Genomic DNA, 14,336 nt, shown 5'->3' on the forward strand with positions numbered 1-14,336 from the left:
CCTCACTGTCATTATTCTTCACCACCCCCAAATCTATACTGCTGCAGTGTTGTGTTGCTTTGTGGGAAGCAGGACAAAGAGAAGGGCAGGGCCTATGCAAATGAAGGCCTCAGGGATGTCTGGGAGTGCCTTTTTAGCAGTATTGTTAAAGTCCACCTTGCAACCGGATTGGTCGGGTAAGCTGAAAAACACCATGCCAGATTGGGCACCAGGTGTCTAGGCGCTTGGAGGACATATTGGGTCTACATCCCTCAGTTTCTGAGGTCCAAGAAATGTTCACCCTCTACCCTAATAGAGAGGTCTTGGCCGATCGTGGCTGAGAGGGGAAGAAGGTAGCAGTGCAAGATGCTTATGGTCCTTCTCTAATAATGGACCAACTTTCTCTCTCTCCTTACCTGTGGTTCTGCCTGGCTACTGGGGCTACCAGTTGTAAGCCTGCAGCCCACAGGGAGTTGGTTTGTTCCTCTCACACATGTAAATGGGTAAGCATTCAAGTGCACACACCTGCCTACGTCCACAGACCCTCGCGCACACACACTTTTGTCAACAAGCTTTTTCGCAATTAAGAGTATCAGGGACCCATGTTGAAATACAAAAGCAGCACACCACGTGACGGCCATCACATAGAGTCCAGCAGCAAATGGGAAACGTTTAACTAGCTGTGGTCCTATTACTTGCGCTCTACCGTGGAACAACTGCTGGATGAGTCCTGCTGGAGAATATTGAACCTACAACAAGTCTGAGGTAAATAAAAATTCCACAGGAATATAATCAAACAGGGACCTACAACCCTTCCGAGCCAGATAGGAGTCGAACCTACAATCTTCTGATCCGTAGTCAGACGCGTTATCCATTGCGCCACTGGCCCTATGTAGACTTACGCATCCTTTTGTCCTTAAGTGGGCTAGAAAGTGTGTGTATGTGTGTGTGAAGGCACAAGGAAACCCATCTGACCTCCTGGAAGTCTGTTCTGTGAGGTTTTCCCAAGTTTTACAAAGGACTTTAGGAGAAGGAAGCACCTAAAAGCTAGGCGAAATGGTCCTAGATCCAAGGAAATCTTTTAGATCAGGCTCAGTTTCTTAAATAGTTTGCATTAACATAATCAGTTCCAGGTCTGTGTGGGGCTGAGCTTGAGAACTCCTTAGTAAGTAGGCGTTTACAACAATAAGGGGTTTAATATTACAACACAGGTGAACATTCAGACACATTATCATAAGCTCACCTTGTCCAGGGACCCAAGCATGCTGCCTTTCCACTCTCAGAGCCCTTCACCTAACCTACTGTGCAGCTGTTTCACCTTTAATATCACTGTTCCACAGGCAGCGTGACGTCACAATGCTCCTTGTCTGTAGCCCGACCCAGGAGCCTTTGCAAACCTGGTATAATCTACATACTTACGGTGTGTTTAGTCTTGGACCACAAATGCAGTGAAGAATAATGGATTGCTACTCTTCATACATTTTTGACCATTGGCTCAGATTTGAATGCGTACTGGCCATCTGAGCATCTCTGCCAGGCCACCCTATGTCTAGAGACTGTAGATTTAGAGAGTTTATAAACATTGTCAGTTCATCAATAAAGTGTGCTTGCTTCGGCAGCACATATACTAAAATTGGAACGATACAGAGAAGATTAGCATGGCCCCTGCGCAAGGATGACACGCAAATTCGTGAAGCGTTCCATATTTTTAACAGCTTTCAGGAGAGAAATCTTTTTTGTTTTCAAGACTAATTGAAAAAATAAAGCAGGTCCCAGTGCTGTCCCCGTAATATGTATTTTTCAATTAGTCTCTCCTCAACATTTTTAATGTATTTGCTTTGCAGTAAAGAAGGTGCGCTCTATGTTCAGCTGCATTTAGCAAGGAAGCCTGCAGGACTTCTGGGACTTTTCTTTCTCTTTTTTAGCCTCACTGTCATTATTCTTCACCACCCCCAAATCTATACTGCTGCAGTGTTGTGTTGCTTTGTGGGAAGCAGGACAAAGAGAAGGGCAGGGCCTATGCAAATGAAGGCCTCAGGGATGTCTGGGAGTGCCTTTTTAGCAGTATTGTTAAAGTCCACCTTGCAACCGGATTGGTCGGGTAAGCTGAAAAACACCATGCCAGATTGGGCACCAGGTGTCTAGGCGCTTGGAGGACATATTGGGTCTACATCCCTCAGTTTCTGAGGTCCAAGAAATGTTCACCCTCTACCCTAATAGAGAGGTCTTGGCCGATCGTGGCTGAGAGGGGAAGAAGGTAGCAGTGCAAGATGCTTATGGTCCTTCTCTAATAATGGACCAACTTTCTCTCTCTCCTTACCTGTGGTTCTGCCTGGCTACTGGGGCTACCAGTTGTAAGCCTGCAGCCCACAGGGAGTTGGTTTGTTCCTCTCACACATGTAAATGGGTAAGCATTCAAGTGCACACACCTGCCTACGTCCACAGACCCTCGCGCACACACACTTTTGTCAACAAGCTTTTTCGCAATTAAGAGTATCAGGGACCCATGTTGAAATACAAAAGCAGCACACCACGTGACGGCCATCACATAGAGTCCAGCAGCAAATGGGAAACGTTTAACTAGCTGTGGTCCTATTACTTGCGCTCTACCGTGGAACAACTGCTGGATGAGTCCTGCTGGAGAATATTGAACCTACAACAAGTCTGAGGTAAATAAAAATTCCACAGGAATATAATCAAACAGGGACCTACAACCCTTCCGAGCCAGATAGGAGTCGAACCTACAATCTTCTGATCCGTAGTCAGACGCGTTATCCATTGCGCCACTGGCCCTATGTAGACTTACGCATCCTTTTGTCCTTAAGTGGGCTAGAAAGTGTGTGTATGTGTGTGTGAAGGCACAAGGAAACCCATCTGACCTCCTGGAAGTCTGTTCTGTGAGGTTTTCCCAAATTTTACAAAGGACTTTAGGAGAAGGAAGCACCTAAAAGCTAGGCGAAATGGTCCTAGATCCAAGGAAATCTTTTAGATCAGGCTCAGTTTCTTAAATAGTTTGCATTAACATAATCAGTTCCAGGTCTGTGTGGGGCTGAGCTTGAGAACTCCTTAGTAAGTAGGCGTTTACAACAATAAGGGGTTTAATATTACAACACAGGTGAACATTCAGACACATTATCATAAGCTCACCTTGTCCAGGGACCCAAGCATGCTGCCTTTCCACTCTCAGAGCCCTTCACCTAACCTACTGTGCAGCTGTTTCACCTTTAATATCACTGTTCCACAGGCAGCGTGACGTCACAATGCTCCTTGTCTGTAGCCCGACCCAGGAGCCTTTGCAAACCTGGTATAATCTACATACTTACGGTGTGTTTAGTCTTGGACCACAAATGCAGTGAAGAATAATGGATTGCTACTCTTCATACATTTTTGACCATTGGCTCAGATTTGAATGCGTACTGGCCATCTGAGCATCTCTGCCAGGCCACCCTATGTCTAGAGACTGTAGATTTAGAGAGTTTATAAACATTGTCAGTTCATCAATAAAGTGTGCTCGCTTCGGCAGCACATATACTAAAATTGGAACGATACAGAGAAGATTAGCATGGCCCCTGCGCAAGGATGACACGCAAATTCGTGAAGCGTTCCATATTTTTAACAGCTTTCAGGAGAGAAATCTTTTTTGTTTTCAAGACTAATTGAAAAAATAAAGCAGGTCCCAGTGCTGTCCCCGTAATATGTATTTTTCAATTAGTCTCTCCTCAACATTTTTAATGTATTTGCTTTGCAGTAAAGAAGGTGCGCTCTATGTTCAGCTGCATTTAGCAAGGAAGCCTGCAGGACTTCTGGGACTTTTCTTTCTCTTTTTTAGCCTCACTGTCATTATTCTTCACCACCCCCAAATCTATACTGCTGCAGTGTTGTGTTGCTTTGTGGGAAGCAGGACAAAGAGAAGGGCAGGGCCTATGCAAATGAAGGCATCAGGGATGTCTGGGAGTGCCTTTTTAGCAGTATTGTTAAAGTCCACCTTGCAACCGGATTGGTCGGGTAAGCTGAAAAACACCATGCCAGATTGGGCACCAGGTGTCTAGGCGCTTGGAGGACATATTGGGTCTACATCCCTCAGTTTCTGAGGTCCAAGAAATGTTCACCCTCTACCCTAATAGAGAGGTCTTGGCCGATCGTGGCTGAGAGGGGAAGAAGGTAGCAGTGCAAGATGCTTATGGTCCTTCTCTAATAATGGACCAACTTTCTCTCTCTCCTTACCTCTGGTTCTGCCTGGCTACTGGGGCTACCAGTTGTAAGCCTGCAGCCCACAGGGAGTTGGTTTGTTCCTCTCACACATGTAAATGGGTAAGCATTCAAGTGCACACACCTGCCTACGTCCACAGACCCTCGCGCACACACACTTTTGTCAACAAGCTTTTTCGCAATTAAGAGTATCAGGGACCCATGTTGAAATACAAAAGCAGCACACCACGTGACGGCCATCACATAGAGTCCAGCAGCAAATGGGAAACGTTTAACTAGCTGTGGTCCTATTACTTGCGCTCTACTGTGGAACAACTGCTGGATGAGTCCTGCTGGAGAATATTGAACCTACAACGAGTCTGAGGTAAATAAAAATTCCACAGGAATATAATCAAACAGGGACCTACAACCCTTCCGAGCCAGATAGGAGTCGAACCTACAATCTTCTGATCCGTAGTCAGACGCGTTATCCATTGCGCCACTGGCCCTATGTAGACTTACGCATCCTTTTGTCCTTAAGTGGGCTAGAAAGTGTGTGTATGTGTGTGTGAAGGCACAAGGAAACCCATCTGACCTCCTGGAAGTCTGTTCTGTGAGGTTTTCCCAAGTTTTACAAAGGACTTTAGGAGAAGGAAGCACCTAAAAGCTAGGCGAAATGGTCCTAGATCCAAGGAAATCTTTTAGATCAGGCTCAGTTTCTTAAATAGTTTGCATTAACATAATCAGTTCCAGGTCTGTGTGGGGCTGAGCTTGAGAACTCCTTAGTAAGTAGGCGTTTACAACAATAAGGGGTTTAATATTACAACACAGGTGAACATTCAGACACATTATCATAAGCTCACCTTGTCCAGGGACCCAATCATGCTGCCTTTCCACTCTCAGAGCCCTTCACCTAACCTACTGTGCAGCTGTTTCACCTTTAATATCACTGTTCCACAGGCAGCGTGACGTCACAATGCTCCTTGTCTGTAGCCCGACCCAGGAGCCTTTGCAAACCTGGTATAATCTACATACTTACGGTGTGTTTAGTCTTGGACCACAAATGCAGTGAAGAATAATGGATTGCTACTCTTCATACATTTTTGACCATTGGCTCAGATTTGAATGCGTACTGGCCATCTGAGCATCTCTGCCAGGCCACCCTATGTCTAGAGACTGTAGATTTAGAGAGTTTATAAACATTGTCAGTTCATCAATAAAGTGTGCTCGCTTCGGCAGCACATATACTAAAATTGGAACGATACAGAGAAGATTAGCATGGCCCCTGCGCAAGGATGACACGCAAATTCGTGAAGCGTTCCATATTTTTAACAGCTTTCAGGAGAGAAATCTTTTTTGTTTTCAAGACTAATTGAAAAAATAAAGCAGGTCCCAGTGCTGTCCCCGTAATATGTATTTTTCAATTAGTCTCTCCTCAACATTTTTAATGTATTTGCTTTGCAGTAAAGAAGGTGCGCTCTATGTTCAGCTGCATTTAGCAAGGAAGCCTGCAGGACTTCTGGGACTTTTCTTTCTCTTTTTTAGCCTCACTGTCATTATTCTTCACCACCCCCAAATCTATACTGCTGCAGTGTTGTGTTGCTTTGTGGGAAGCAGGACAAAGAGAAGGGCAGGGCCTATGCAAATGAAGGCCTCAGGGATGTCTGGGAGTGCCTTTTTAGCAGTATTGTTAAAGTCCACCTTGCAACCGGATTGGTCGGGTAAGCTGAAAAACACCATGCCAGATTGGGCACCAGGTGTCTAGGCGCTTGGAGGACATATTGGGTCTACATCCCTCAGTTTCTGAGGTCCAAGAAATGTTCACCCTCTACCCTAATAGAGAGGTCTTGGCCGATCGTGGCTGAGAGGGGAAGAAGGTAGCAGTGCAAGATGCTTATGGTCCTTCTCTAATAATGGACCAACTTTCTCTCTCTCCTTACCTGTGGTTCTGCCTGGCTACTGGGGCTACCAGTTGTAAGCCTGCAGCCCACAGGGAGTTGGTTTGTTCCTCTCACACATGTAAATGGGTAAGCATTCAAGTGCACACACCTGCCTACGTCCACAGACCCTCGCGCACACACACTTTTGTCAACAAGCTTTTTCGCAATTAAGAGTATCAGGGACCCATGTTGAAATACAAAAGCAGCACACCACGTGACGGCCATCACATAGAGTCCAGCAGCAAATGGGAAACGTTTAACTAGCTGTGGTCCTATTACTTGCGCTCTACCGTGGAACAACTGCTGGATGAGTCCTGCTGGAGAATATTGAACCTACAACAAGTCTGAGGTAAATAAAAATTCCACAGGAATATAATCAAACAGGGACCTACAACCCTTCCGAGCCAGATAGGAGTCAAACCTACAATCTTCTGATCCGTAGTCAGACGCGTTATCCATTGCGCCACTGGCCCTATGTAGACTTACGCATCCTTTTGTCCTTAAGTGGGCTAGAAAGTGTGTGTATGTGTGTGTGAAGGCACAAGGAAACCCATCTGACCTCCTGGAAGTCTGTTCTGTGAGGTTTTCCCAAGTTTTACAAAGGACTTTAGGAGAAGGAAGCACCTAAAAGCTAGGCGAAATGGTCCTAGATCCAAGGAAATCTTTTAGATCAGGCTCAGTTTCTTAAATAGTTTGCATTAACATAATCAGTTCCAGGTCTGTGTGGGGCTGAGCTTGAGAACTCCTTAGTAAGTAGGCGTTTACAACAATAAGGGGTTTAATATTACAACACAGGTGAACATTCAGACACATTATCATACGCTCACCTTGTCCAGGGACCCAAGCATGCTGCCTTTCCACTCTCAGAGCCCTTCACCTAACCTACTGTGCAGCTGTTTCACCTTTAATATCACTGTTCCACAGGCAGTGTGACGTCACAATGCTCCTTGTCTGTAGCCCGAACTAGGAGCCTTTGCAAACCTGGTATAATCTACATACTTACGGTGTGTTTAGTCTTGGACCACAAATGCAGTGAAGAATAATGGATTGCTACTCTTCATACATTTTTGACCATTGGCTCAGATTTGAATGCGTACTGGCCATCTGAGCATCTCTGCCAGGCCACCCTATGTCTAGAGACTGTAGATTTAGAGAGTTTATAAACATTGTCAGTTCATCAATAAAGTGTGCTCGCTTCGGCAGCACATATACTAAAATTGGAACGATACAGAGAAGATTAGCATGGCCCCTGCGCAAGGATGACACGCAAATTCGTGAAGCGTTCCATATTTTTAACAGCTTTCAGGAGAGAAATCTTTTTTGTTTTCAAGACTAATTGAAAAAATAAAGCAGGTCCCAGTGCTGTCCCCGTAATATGTATTTTTCAATTAGTCTCTCCTCAACATTTTTTATGTATTTGCTTTGCAGTAAAGAAGGTGCGCTCTATGTTCAGCTGCATTTAGCAAGGAAGCCTGCAGGACTTCTGGGACTTTTCTTTCTCTTTTTTAGCCTCACTGTCATTATTCTTCACCACCCCCAAATCTATACTGCTGCAGTGTTGTGTTGCTTTGTGGGAAGCAGGACAAAGAGAAGGGCAGGGCCTATGCAAATGAAGGCCTCAGGGATGTCTGGGAGTGCCTTTTTAGCAGTATTGTTAAAGTCCACCTTGCAACCGGATTGGTCGGGTAAGCTGAAAAACACCATGCCAGATTGGGCACCAGGTCTCTAGGCGCTTGGAGGACATATTGGGTCTACATCCCTCAGTTTCTGAGGTCCAAGAAATGTTCACCCTCTACCCTAATAGAGAGGTCTTGGCCGATCGTGGCTGAGAGGGGAAGAAGGTAGCAGTGCAAGATGCTTATGGTCCTTCTCTAATAATGGACCAACTTTCTCTCTCTCCTTACCTGTGGTTCTGCCTGGCTACTGGGGCTACCAGTTGTAAGCCTGCAGCCCACAGGGAGTTGGTTTGTTCCTCTCACACATGTAAATGGGTAAGCATTCAAGTGCACACACCTGCCTACGTCCACAGACCCTCGCGCACACACACTTTTGTCAACAAGCTTTTTCGCAATTAAGAGTATCAGGGACCCATGTTGAAATACAAAAGCAGCACACCACGTGACGGCCATCACATAGAGTCCAGCAGCAAATGGGAAACGTTTAACTAGCTGTGGTCCTATTACTTGCGCTCTACCGTGGAACAACTGCTGGATGAGTCCTGCTGGAAAATATTGAACCTACAACAAGTCTGAGGTAAATAAAAATTCCACAGGAATATAATCAAACAGGGACCTACAACCCTTCCAAGCCAGATAGGAGTCGAACCTACAATCTTCTGATCCGTAGTCAGACGCGTTATCCATTGCGCCACTGGCCCTATGTAGACTTACGCATCCTTTTGTCCTTAAGTGGGCTAGAAAGTGTGTGTATGTGTGTGTGAAGGCACAAGGAAACCCATCTGACCTCCTGGAAGTCTGTTCTGTGAGGTTTTCCCAAGCTTTACAAAGGACTTTAGGAGAAGGAAGCACCTAAAAGCTAGGCGAAATGGTCCTAGATCCAAGGAAATCTTTTAGATCAGGCTCAGTTTCTTAAATAGTTTGCATTAACATAATCAGTTCCAGGTCTGTGTGGGGCTGAGCTTGAGAACTCCTTAGTAAGTAGGCGTTTACAACAATAAGGGGTTTAATATTACAACACAGGTGAACATTCAGACACATTATCATAAGCTCACCTTGTCCAGGGACCCAAGCATGCTGCCTTTCCACTCTCAGAGCCCTTCACCTAACCTACTGTGCAGCTGTTTCACCTTTAATATCACTGTTCCACAGGCAGCGTGACGTCACAATGCTCCTTGTCTGTAGCCCGACCCAGGAGCCTTTGCAAACCTGGTATAATCTACATACTTACGGTGTGTTTAGTCTTGGACCACAAATGCAGTGAAGAATAATGGATTGCTACTCTTCATACATTTTTGACCATTGGCTCAGATTTGAATGCGTACTGGCCATCTGAGCATCTCTGCCAGGCCACCCTATGTCTAGAGACTGTAGATTTAGAGAGTTTATAAACATTGTCAGTTCATCAATAAAGTGTGCTCGCTTCGGCAGCACATATACTAAAATTGGAACGATACAGAGAAGATTAGCATGGCCCCTGCGCAAGGATGACACGCAAATTCGTGAAGCGTTCCATATTTTTAACAGCTTTCAGGAGAGAAATCTTTTTTGTTTTCAAGACTAATTGAAAAAATAAAGCAGGTCCCAGTGCTGTCCCCGTAATATGTATTTTTCAATTAGTCTCTCCTCAACATTTTTAATGTATTTGCTTTGCAGTAAAGAAGGTGCGCTCTATGTTCAGCTGCATTTAGCAAGGAAGCCTGCAGGACTTCTGGGACTTTTCTTTCTCTTTTTTAGCCTCACTGTCATTATTCTTCACCACTCCCAAATCTATACTGCTGCAGTGTTGTGTTGCTTTGTGGGAAGCAGGACAAAGAGAAGGGCAGGGCCTATGCAAATGAAGGCCTCAGGGATGTCTGGGAGTGCCTTTTTAGCAGTATTGTTAAAGTCCACCTTGCAACCGGATTGGTCGGGTAAGTTGAAAAACACCATGCCAGATTGGGCACCAGGTGTCTAGGCGCTTGGAGGACATATTGGGTCTACATCCCTCAGTTTCTGAGGTCCAAGAAATGTTCACACTCTACCCTAATAGAGAGGTCTTGGCCGATCGTGGCTGAGAGGGGAAGAAGGTAGCAGTGCAAGATGCTTATGGTCCTTCTCTAATAATGGACCAAGTTTCTCTCTCTCCTTACCTGTGGTTCTGCCTGGCTACTGGGGCTACCAGTTGTAAGCCTGCAGCCCACAGGGAGTTGGTTTGTTCCTCTCACACATGTAAATGGGTAAGCATTCAAGTGCACACACCTGCCTACGTCCACAGACCCTCGCGCACACACACTTTTGTCAACAAGCTTTTTCGCAATTAAGAGTATCAGGGACCCATGTTGAAATACAAAAGCAGCACACCACGTGACGGCCATCACATAGAGTCCAGCAGCAAATGGGAAACGTTTAACTAGCTGTGGTCCTATTACTTGCGCTCTACCGTGGAACAACTGCTGGGTGAGTCCTGCTGGAGAATATTGAACCTACAACAAGTCTGAGGTAAATAAAAATTCCACAGGAATATAATCAAACAGGGACCTACAACCCTTCCGAGCCAGATAGGAGTCGAACCTACAATCTTCTGATCCGTAGTCAGACGCGTTATCCATTGCGCCACTGGCCCTATGTAGACTTACGCATCCTTTTGTCCTTAAGTGGGCTAGAAAGTGTGTGTATGTGTGTGTGAAGGCACAAGGAAACCCATCTGACCTCCTGGAAGTCTGTTCTGTGAGGTTTTCCCAAGTTTTACAAAGGACTTTAGGAGAAGGAAGCACCTAAAAGCTAGGCGAAATGGTCCTAGATCCAAGGAAATCTTTTAGATCAGGCTCAGTTTCTTAAATAGTTTGCATTAACATAATCAGTTCCAGGTCTGTGTGGGGCTGAGCTTGAGAACTCCTTAGTAAGTAGGCGTTTACAACAATAAGGGGTTTAATATTACAACACAGGTGAACATTCAGACACATTATCATAAGCTCACCTTGTCCAGGGACCCAAGCATGCTGCCTTTCCACTCTCAGAGCCCTTCACCTAACCTACTGTGCAGCTGTTTCACCTTTAATATCACTGTTCCACAGGCAGCGTGACGTCACAATGCTCCTTGTCTGTAGCCCGACCCAGGAGCCTTTGCAAACCTGGTATAATCTACATACTTACGGTGTGTTTAGTCTTGGACCACAAATGCAGTGAAGAATAATGGATTGCTACTCTTCATACATTTTTGACCATTGGCTCAGATTTGAATGCGTACTGGCCATCTGAGCATCTCTGCCAGGCCACCCTATGTCTAGAGACTGTAGATTTAGAGTTTATAAACATTGTCAGTTCATCAATAAAGTGTGCTCGCTTCGGCAGCACATATACTAAAATTGGAACGATACAGAGAAGATTAGCATGGCCCCTGCGCAAGGATGACACGCAAATTCGTGAAGCGTTCCATATTTTTAACAGCTTTCAGGAGAGAAATCTTTTTTGTTTTCAAGACTAATTGAAAAAATAAAGCAGGTCCCAGTGCTGTCCCCGTAATATGTATTTTTCAATTAGTCTCTCCTCAACATTTTTAATGTATTTGCTTTGCAGTAAAGAAGGTGCGCTCTATGTTCAGCTGCATTTAGCAAGGAAGCCTGCAGGACTTCTGGGACTTTTCTTTCTCTTTTTTAGCCTCACTGTCATTATTCTTCACCACCCCCAAATCTATACTGCTGCAGTGTTGTGTTGCTTTGTGGGAAGCAGGACAAAGAGAAGGGCAGGGCCTATGCAAATGAAGGCCTCAGGGATGTCTTGGAGTGCCTTTTTAGCAGTATTGTTAAAGTCCACCTTGCAACCGGATTGGTCGGGTAAGCTGAAAAACACCATGCCAGATTGGGCACCAGGTGTCTAGGCGCTTGGAGGACATATTGGGTCTACATCCCTCAGTTTCTGAGGTCCAAGAAATGTTCACCCTCTACCCTAATAGAGAGGTCTTGGCCGATCGTGCCGATCGTGGCTGAGAGGGGAAGAAGGTAGCAGTGCAAGATGCTTATGGTCCTTCTCTAATAATGGACCAACTTTCTCTCTCTCCTTACCTGTGGTTCTGCCTGGCTACTGGGGCTACCAGTTGTAAGCCTGCAGCCCACAGGGAGTTGGTTTGTTCCTCTCACACATGTAAATGGGTAAGCATTCAAGTGCACACACCTGCCTACGTCCACAGACCCTCGCGCACACACACTTTTGTCAACAAGCTTTTTCGCAATTAAGAGTATCAGGGACCCATGTTGAAATACAAAAGCAGCACACCACGTGACGGCCATCACATAGAGTCCAGCAGCAAATGGGAAACGTTTAACTAGCTGTGGTCCTATTACTTGCGCTCTACCGTGGAACAACTGCTGGATGAGTCCTGCTGGAGAATATTGAACCTACAACAAGTCTGAGGTAAATAAAAATTCCACAGGAATATAATAAAACAGGGACCTACAACCCTTCCGAGCCAGATAGGAGTCGAACCTACAATCTTCTGATCCGTAGTCAGACGCGTTATCCATTGCGCCACTGGCCCTATGTAGACTTACACATCCTTTTGTCCTTCAGTGGGCTAGAAAGTGTGTGTATGTGTGTGTGAAGGCACAAGGAAACCCATCTGACCTCCTGGAAGTCTGTTCTGTGAGGTTTTCCCAAGTTTTACAAAGGACTTTAGGAGAAGGAAGCACCTAAAAGCTAGGCGAAATGGTCCTAGATCCAAGGAAATCTTTTAGATCAGGCTCAGTTTCTTAAATAGTTTGCATTAACATAATCAGTTCCAGGTCTGTGTGGGGCTGAGCTTGAGAACTCCTTAGTAAGTAGGCGTTTACAACAATAAGGGGTTTAATATTACAACACAGGTGAACATTCAGACACATTATCATAAGCTCACCTTGTCCAGGGACCCAAGCATGCTGCCTTTCCACTCTCAGAGCCCTTCACCTAACCTACTGTGCAGCTGTTTCACCTTTAATATCACTGTTCCACAGGCAGCGTGACGTCACAATGCTCCTTGTCTGTAGCCCGACCCAGGAGCCTTTGCAAACCTGGTATAATCTACATACTTACGGTGTGTTTAGTCTTGGACCACAAATGCAGTGAAGAATAATGGATTGCTACTCTTCATACATTTTTGACCATTGGCTCAGATTTGAATGCGTACTGGCCATCTGAGCATCTCTGCCAGGCCACCCTATGTCTAGAGACTGTAGATTTAGAGAGTTTATAAACATTGTCAGTTCATCAATAAAGTGTGCTCGCTTCGGCAGCACATATACTAAAATTGGAACGATACAGAGAAGATTAGCATGGCCCCTGCGCAAGGATGACACGCAAATTCGTGAAGCGTTCCATATTTTTAACAGCTTTCAGGAGAGAAATCTTTTTTGTTTTCAAGACTAATTGAAAAAATAAAGCAGGTCCCAGTGCTGTCCCCGTAATATGTATTTTTCAATTAGTCTCTCCTCAACATTTTTAATGTATTTGCTTTGCAGTAAAGAAGGTGCGCTCTATGTTCAGCTGCATTTAGCAAGGAAGCCTGCAGGACTTCTGGGACTTTTCTTTCTCTTTTTTAGCCTCACTGTCATTATTCTTCACCACCCCCAAATCTATACTGCTGCAGTGTTGTGTTGCTTTGTGGGAAGCAGGACAAAGAGAAGGGCAGGGCCTATGCAAATGAAGGCCTCAGGGATGTCTGGGAGTGCCTTTTTAGCAGTATTGTTAAAGTCCACCTTGCAACCGGATTGGTCGGGTAAGCTGAAAAACACCATGCCAGATTGGGCACCAGGTGTCTAGGCGCTTGGAGGACATATTGGGTCTACATCCCTCAGTTTCTGAGGTCCAAGAAATGTTCACCCTCTACCCTAATAGAGAGGTCTTGGCCGATCGTGGCTGAGAGGGGAAGAAGGTAGCAGTGCAAGATGCTTATGGTCCTTCTCTAATAATGGACCAACTTTCTCTCTCTCCTTACCTGTGGTTCTGCCTGGCTACTGGGGCTACCAGTTGTAAGCCTGCAGCCCACAGGGAGTTGGTTTGTTCCTCTCACACATGTAAATGGGTAAGCATTCAAGTGCACACACCTGCCTACGTCCACAGACCCTCGCGCACACACACTTTTGTCAACAAGCTTTTTCGCAATTAAGAGTATCAGGGACCCATGTTGAAATACAAAAGCAGCACACCACGTGACGGCCATCACATAGAGTCCAGCAGCAAATGGGAAACGTTTAACTAGCTGTGGTCCTATTACTTGCGCTCTACCGTGGAACAACTGCTGGATGAGTCCTGCTGGAGAATATTGAACCTACAACAAGTCTGAGGTAAATAAAAATTCCACAGGAATATAATCAAACAGGGACCTACAACCCTTCCGAGCCAGATAGGAGTCGAACCTACAATCTTCTGATCCGTAGTCAGACGCGTTATCCATTGCGCCACTGACCCTATGTAGACTTACGCATCCTTTTGTCCTTAAGTGGGCTAGAAAGTGTGTGTATGTGTGTGTGAAGGCACAAGGAAACCCATCTGACCTCCTGGAAGTCTGTTCTGTGAGGTTTTCCCACGTTTTACAAAGGAC

General features: G+C 45.4%; 12 non-coding genes across 12 annotated transcripts; 7 read left to right on the forward strand and 5 right to left on the reverse strand.

Moving 5' to 3' along the window:
* Positions 1 to 795: 795 nt before the first annotated feature.
* On the reverse strand, positions 796 to 868 carry TRNAR-ACG (transfer RNA arginine (anticodon ACG)). Its single transcript has one exon. It is a non-coding gene; the product is annotated as a tRNA-Arg (tRNA).
* A 714-nt stretch (positions 869 to 1,582) lies between these two features.
* LOC147704654 (U6 spliceosomal RNA) lies at positions 1,583 to 1,689 on the forward strand. The gene has a single exon (XR_015298199.1). It is a non-coding gene; the product is annotated as a U6 spliceosomal RNA (small nuclear RNA).
* Positions 1,690 to 2,699: 1,010 nt separating this feature from the next.
* TRNAR-ACG (transfer RNA arginine (anticodon ACG)) lies at positions 2,700 to 2,772 on the reverse strand. The gene has a single exon. It is a non-coding gene; the product is annotated as a tRNA-Arg (tRNA).
* A 714-nt stretch (positions 2,773 to 3,486) lies between these two features.
* Positions 3,487 to 3,593, forward strand: LOC147704656 (U6 spliceosomal RNA). Its single transcript, XR_015299075.1, has one exon. It is a non-coding gene; the product is annotated as a U6 spliceosomal RNA (small nuclear RNA).
* A 1,010-nt stretch (positions 3,594 to 4,603) lies between these two features.
* TRNAR-ACG (transfer RNA arginine (anticodon ACG)) lies at positions 4,604 to 4,676 on the reverse strand. Its single transcript has one exon. It is a non-coding gene; the product is annotated as a tRNA-Arg (tRNA).
* A 714-nt stretch (positions 4,677 to 5,390) lies between these two features.
* Positions 5,391 to 5,497, forward strand: LOC147704658 (U6 spliceosomal RNA). The gene has a single exon (XR_015299076.1). It is a non-coding gene; the product is annotated as a U6 spliceosomal RNA (small nuclear RNA).
* A 1,797-nt stretch (positions 5,498 to 7,294) lies between these two features.
* Positions 7,295 to 7,401, forward strand: LOC147704659 (U6 spliceosomal RNA). Its single transcript, XR_015299077.1, has one exon. It is a non-coding gene; the product is annotated as a U6 spliceosomal RNA (small nuclear RNA).
* Positions 7,402 to 9,198: 1,797 nt separating this feature from the next.
* LOC147704660 (U6 spliceosomal RNA) lies at positions 9,199 to 9,305 on the forward strand. Its single transcript, XR_015299078.1, has one exon. It is a non-coding gene; the product is annotated as a U6 spliceosomal RNA (small nuclear RNA).
* Positions 9,306 to 10,315: 1,010 nt separating this feature from the next.
* On the reverse strand, positions 10,316 to 10,388 carry TRNAR-ACG (transfer RNA arginine (anticodon ACG)). Its single transcript has one exon. It is a non-coding gene; the product is annotated as a tRNA-Arg (tRNA).
* A 712-nt stretch (positions 10,389 to 11,100) lies between these two features.
* LOC147704662 (U6 spliceosomal RNA) lies at positions 11,101 to 11,207 on the forward strand. Its single transcript, XR_015299079.1, has one exon. It is a non-coding gene; the product is annotated as a U6 spliceosomal RNA (small nuclear RNA).
* Positions 11,208 to 12,226: 1,019 nt separating this feature from the next.
* Positions 12,227 to 12,299, reverse strand: TRNAR-ACG (transfer RNA arginine (anticodon ACG)). Its single transcript has one exon. It is a non-coding gene; the product is annotated as a tRNA-Arg (tRNA).
* A 714-nt stretch (positions 12,300 to 13,013) lies between these two features.
* On the forward strand, positions 13,014 to 13,120 carry LOC147704664 (U6 spliceosomal RNA). Its single transcript, XR_015299080.1, has one exon. It is a non-coding gene; the product is annotated as a U6 spliceosomal RNA (small nuclear RNA).
* The last annotated feature ends 1,216 nt before the right edge of the window (positions 13,121 to 14,336 follow it).

This window comes from Lissotriton vulgaris, chromosome 7 (genome assembly GCF_964263255.1).
Source record: "Lissotriton vulgaris chromosome 7, aLisVul1.2, whole genome shotgun sequence".
NCBI lineage: Eukaryota > Metazoa > Chordata > Amphibia > Caudata > Salamandridae > Lissotriton > Lissotriton vulgaris.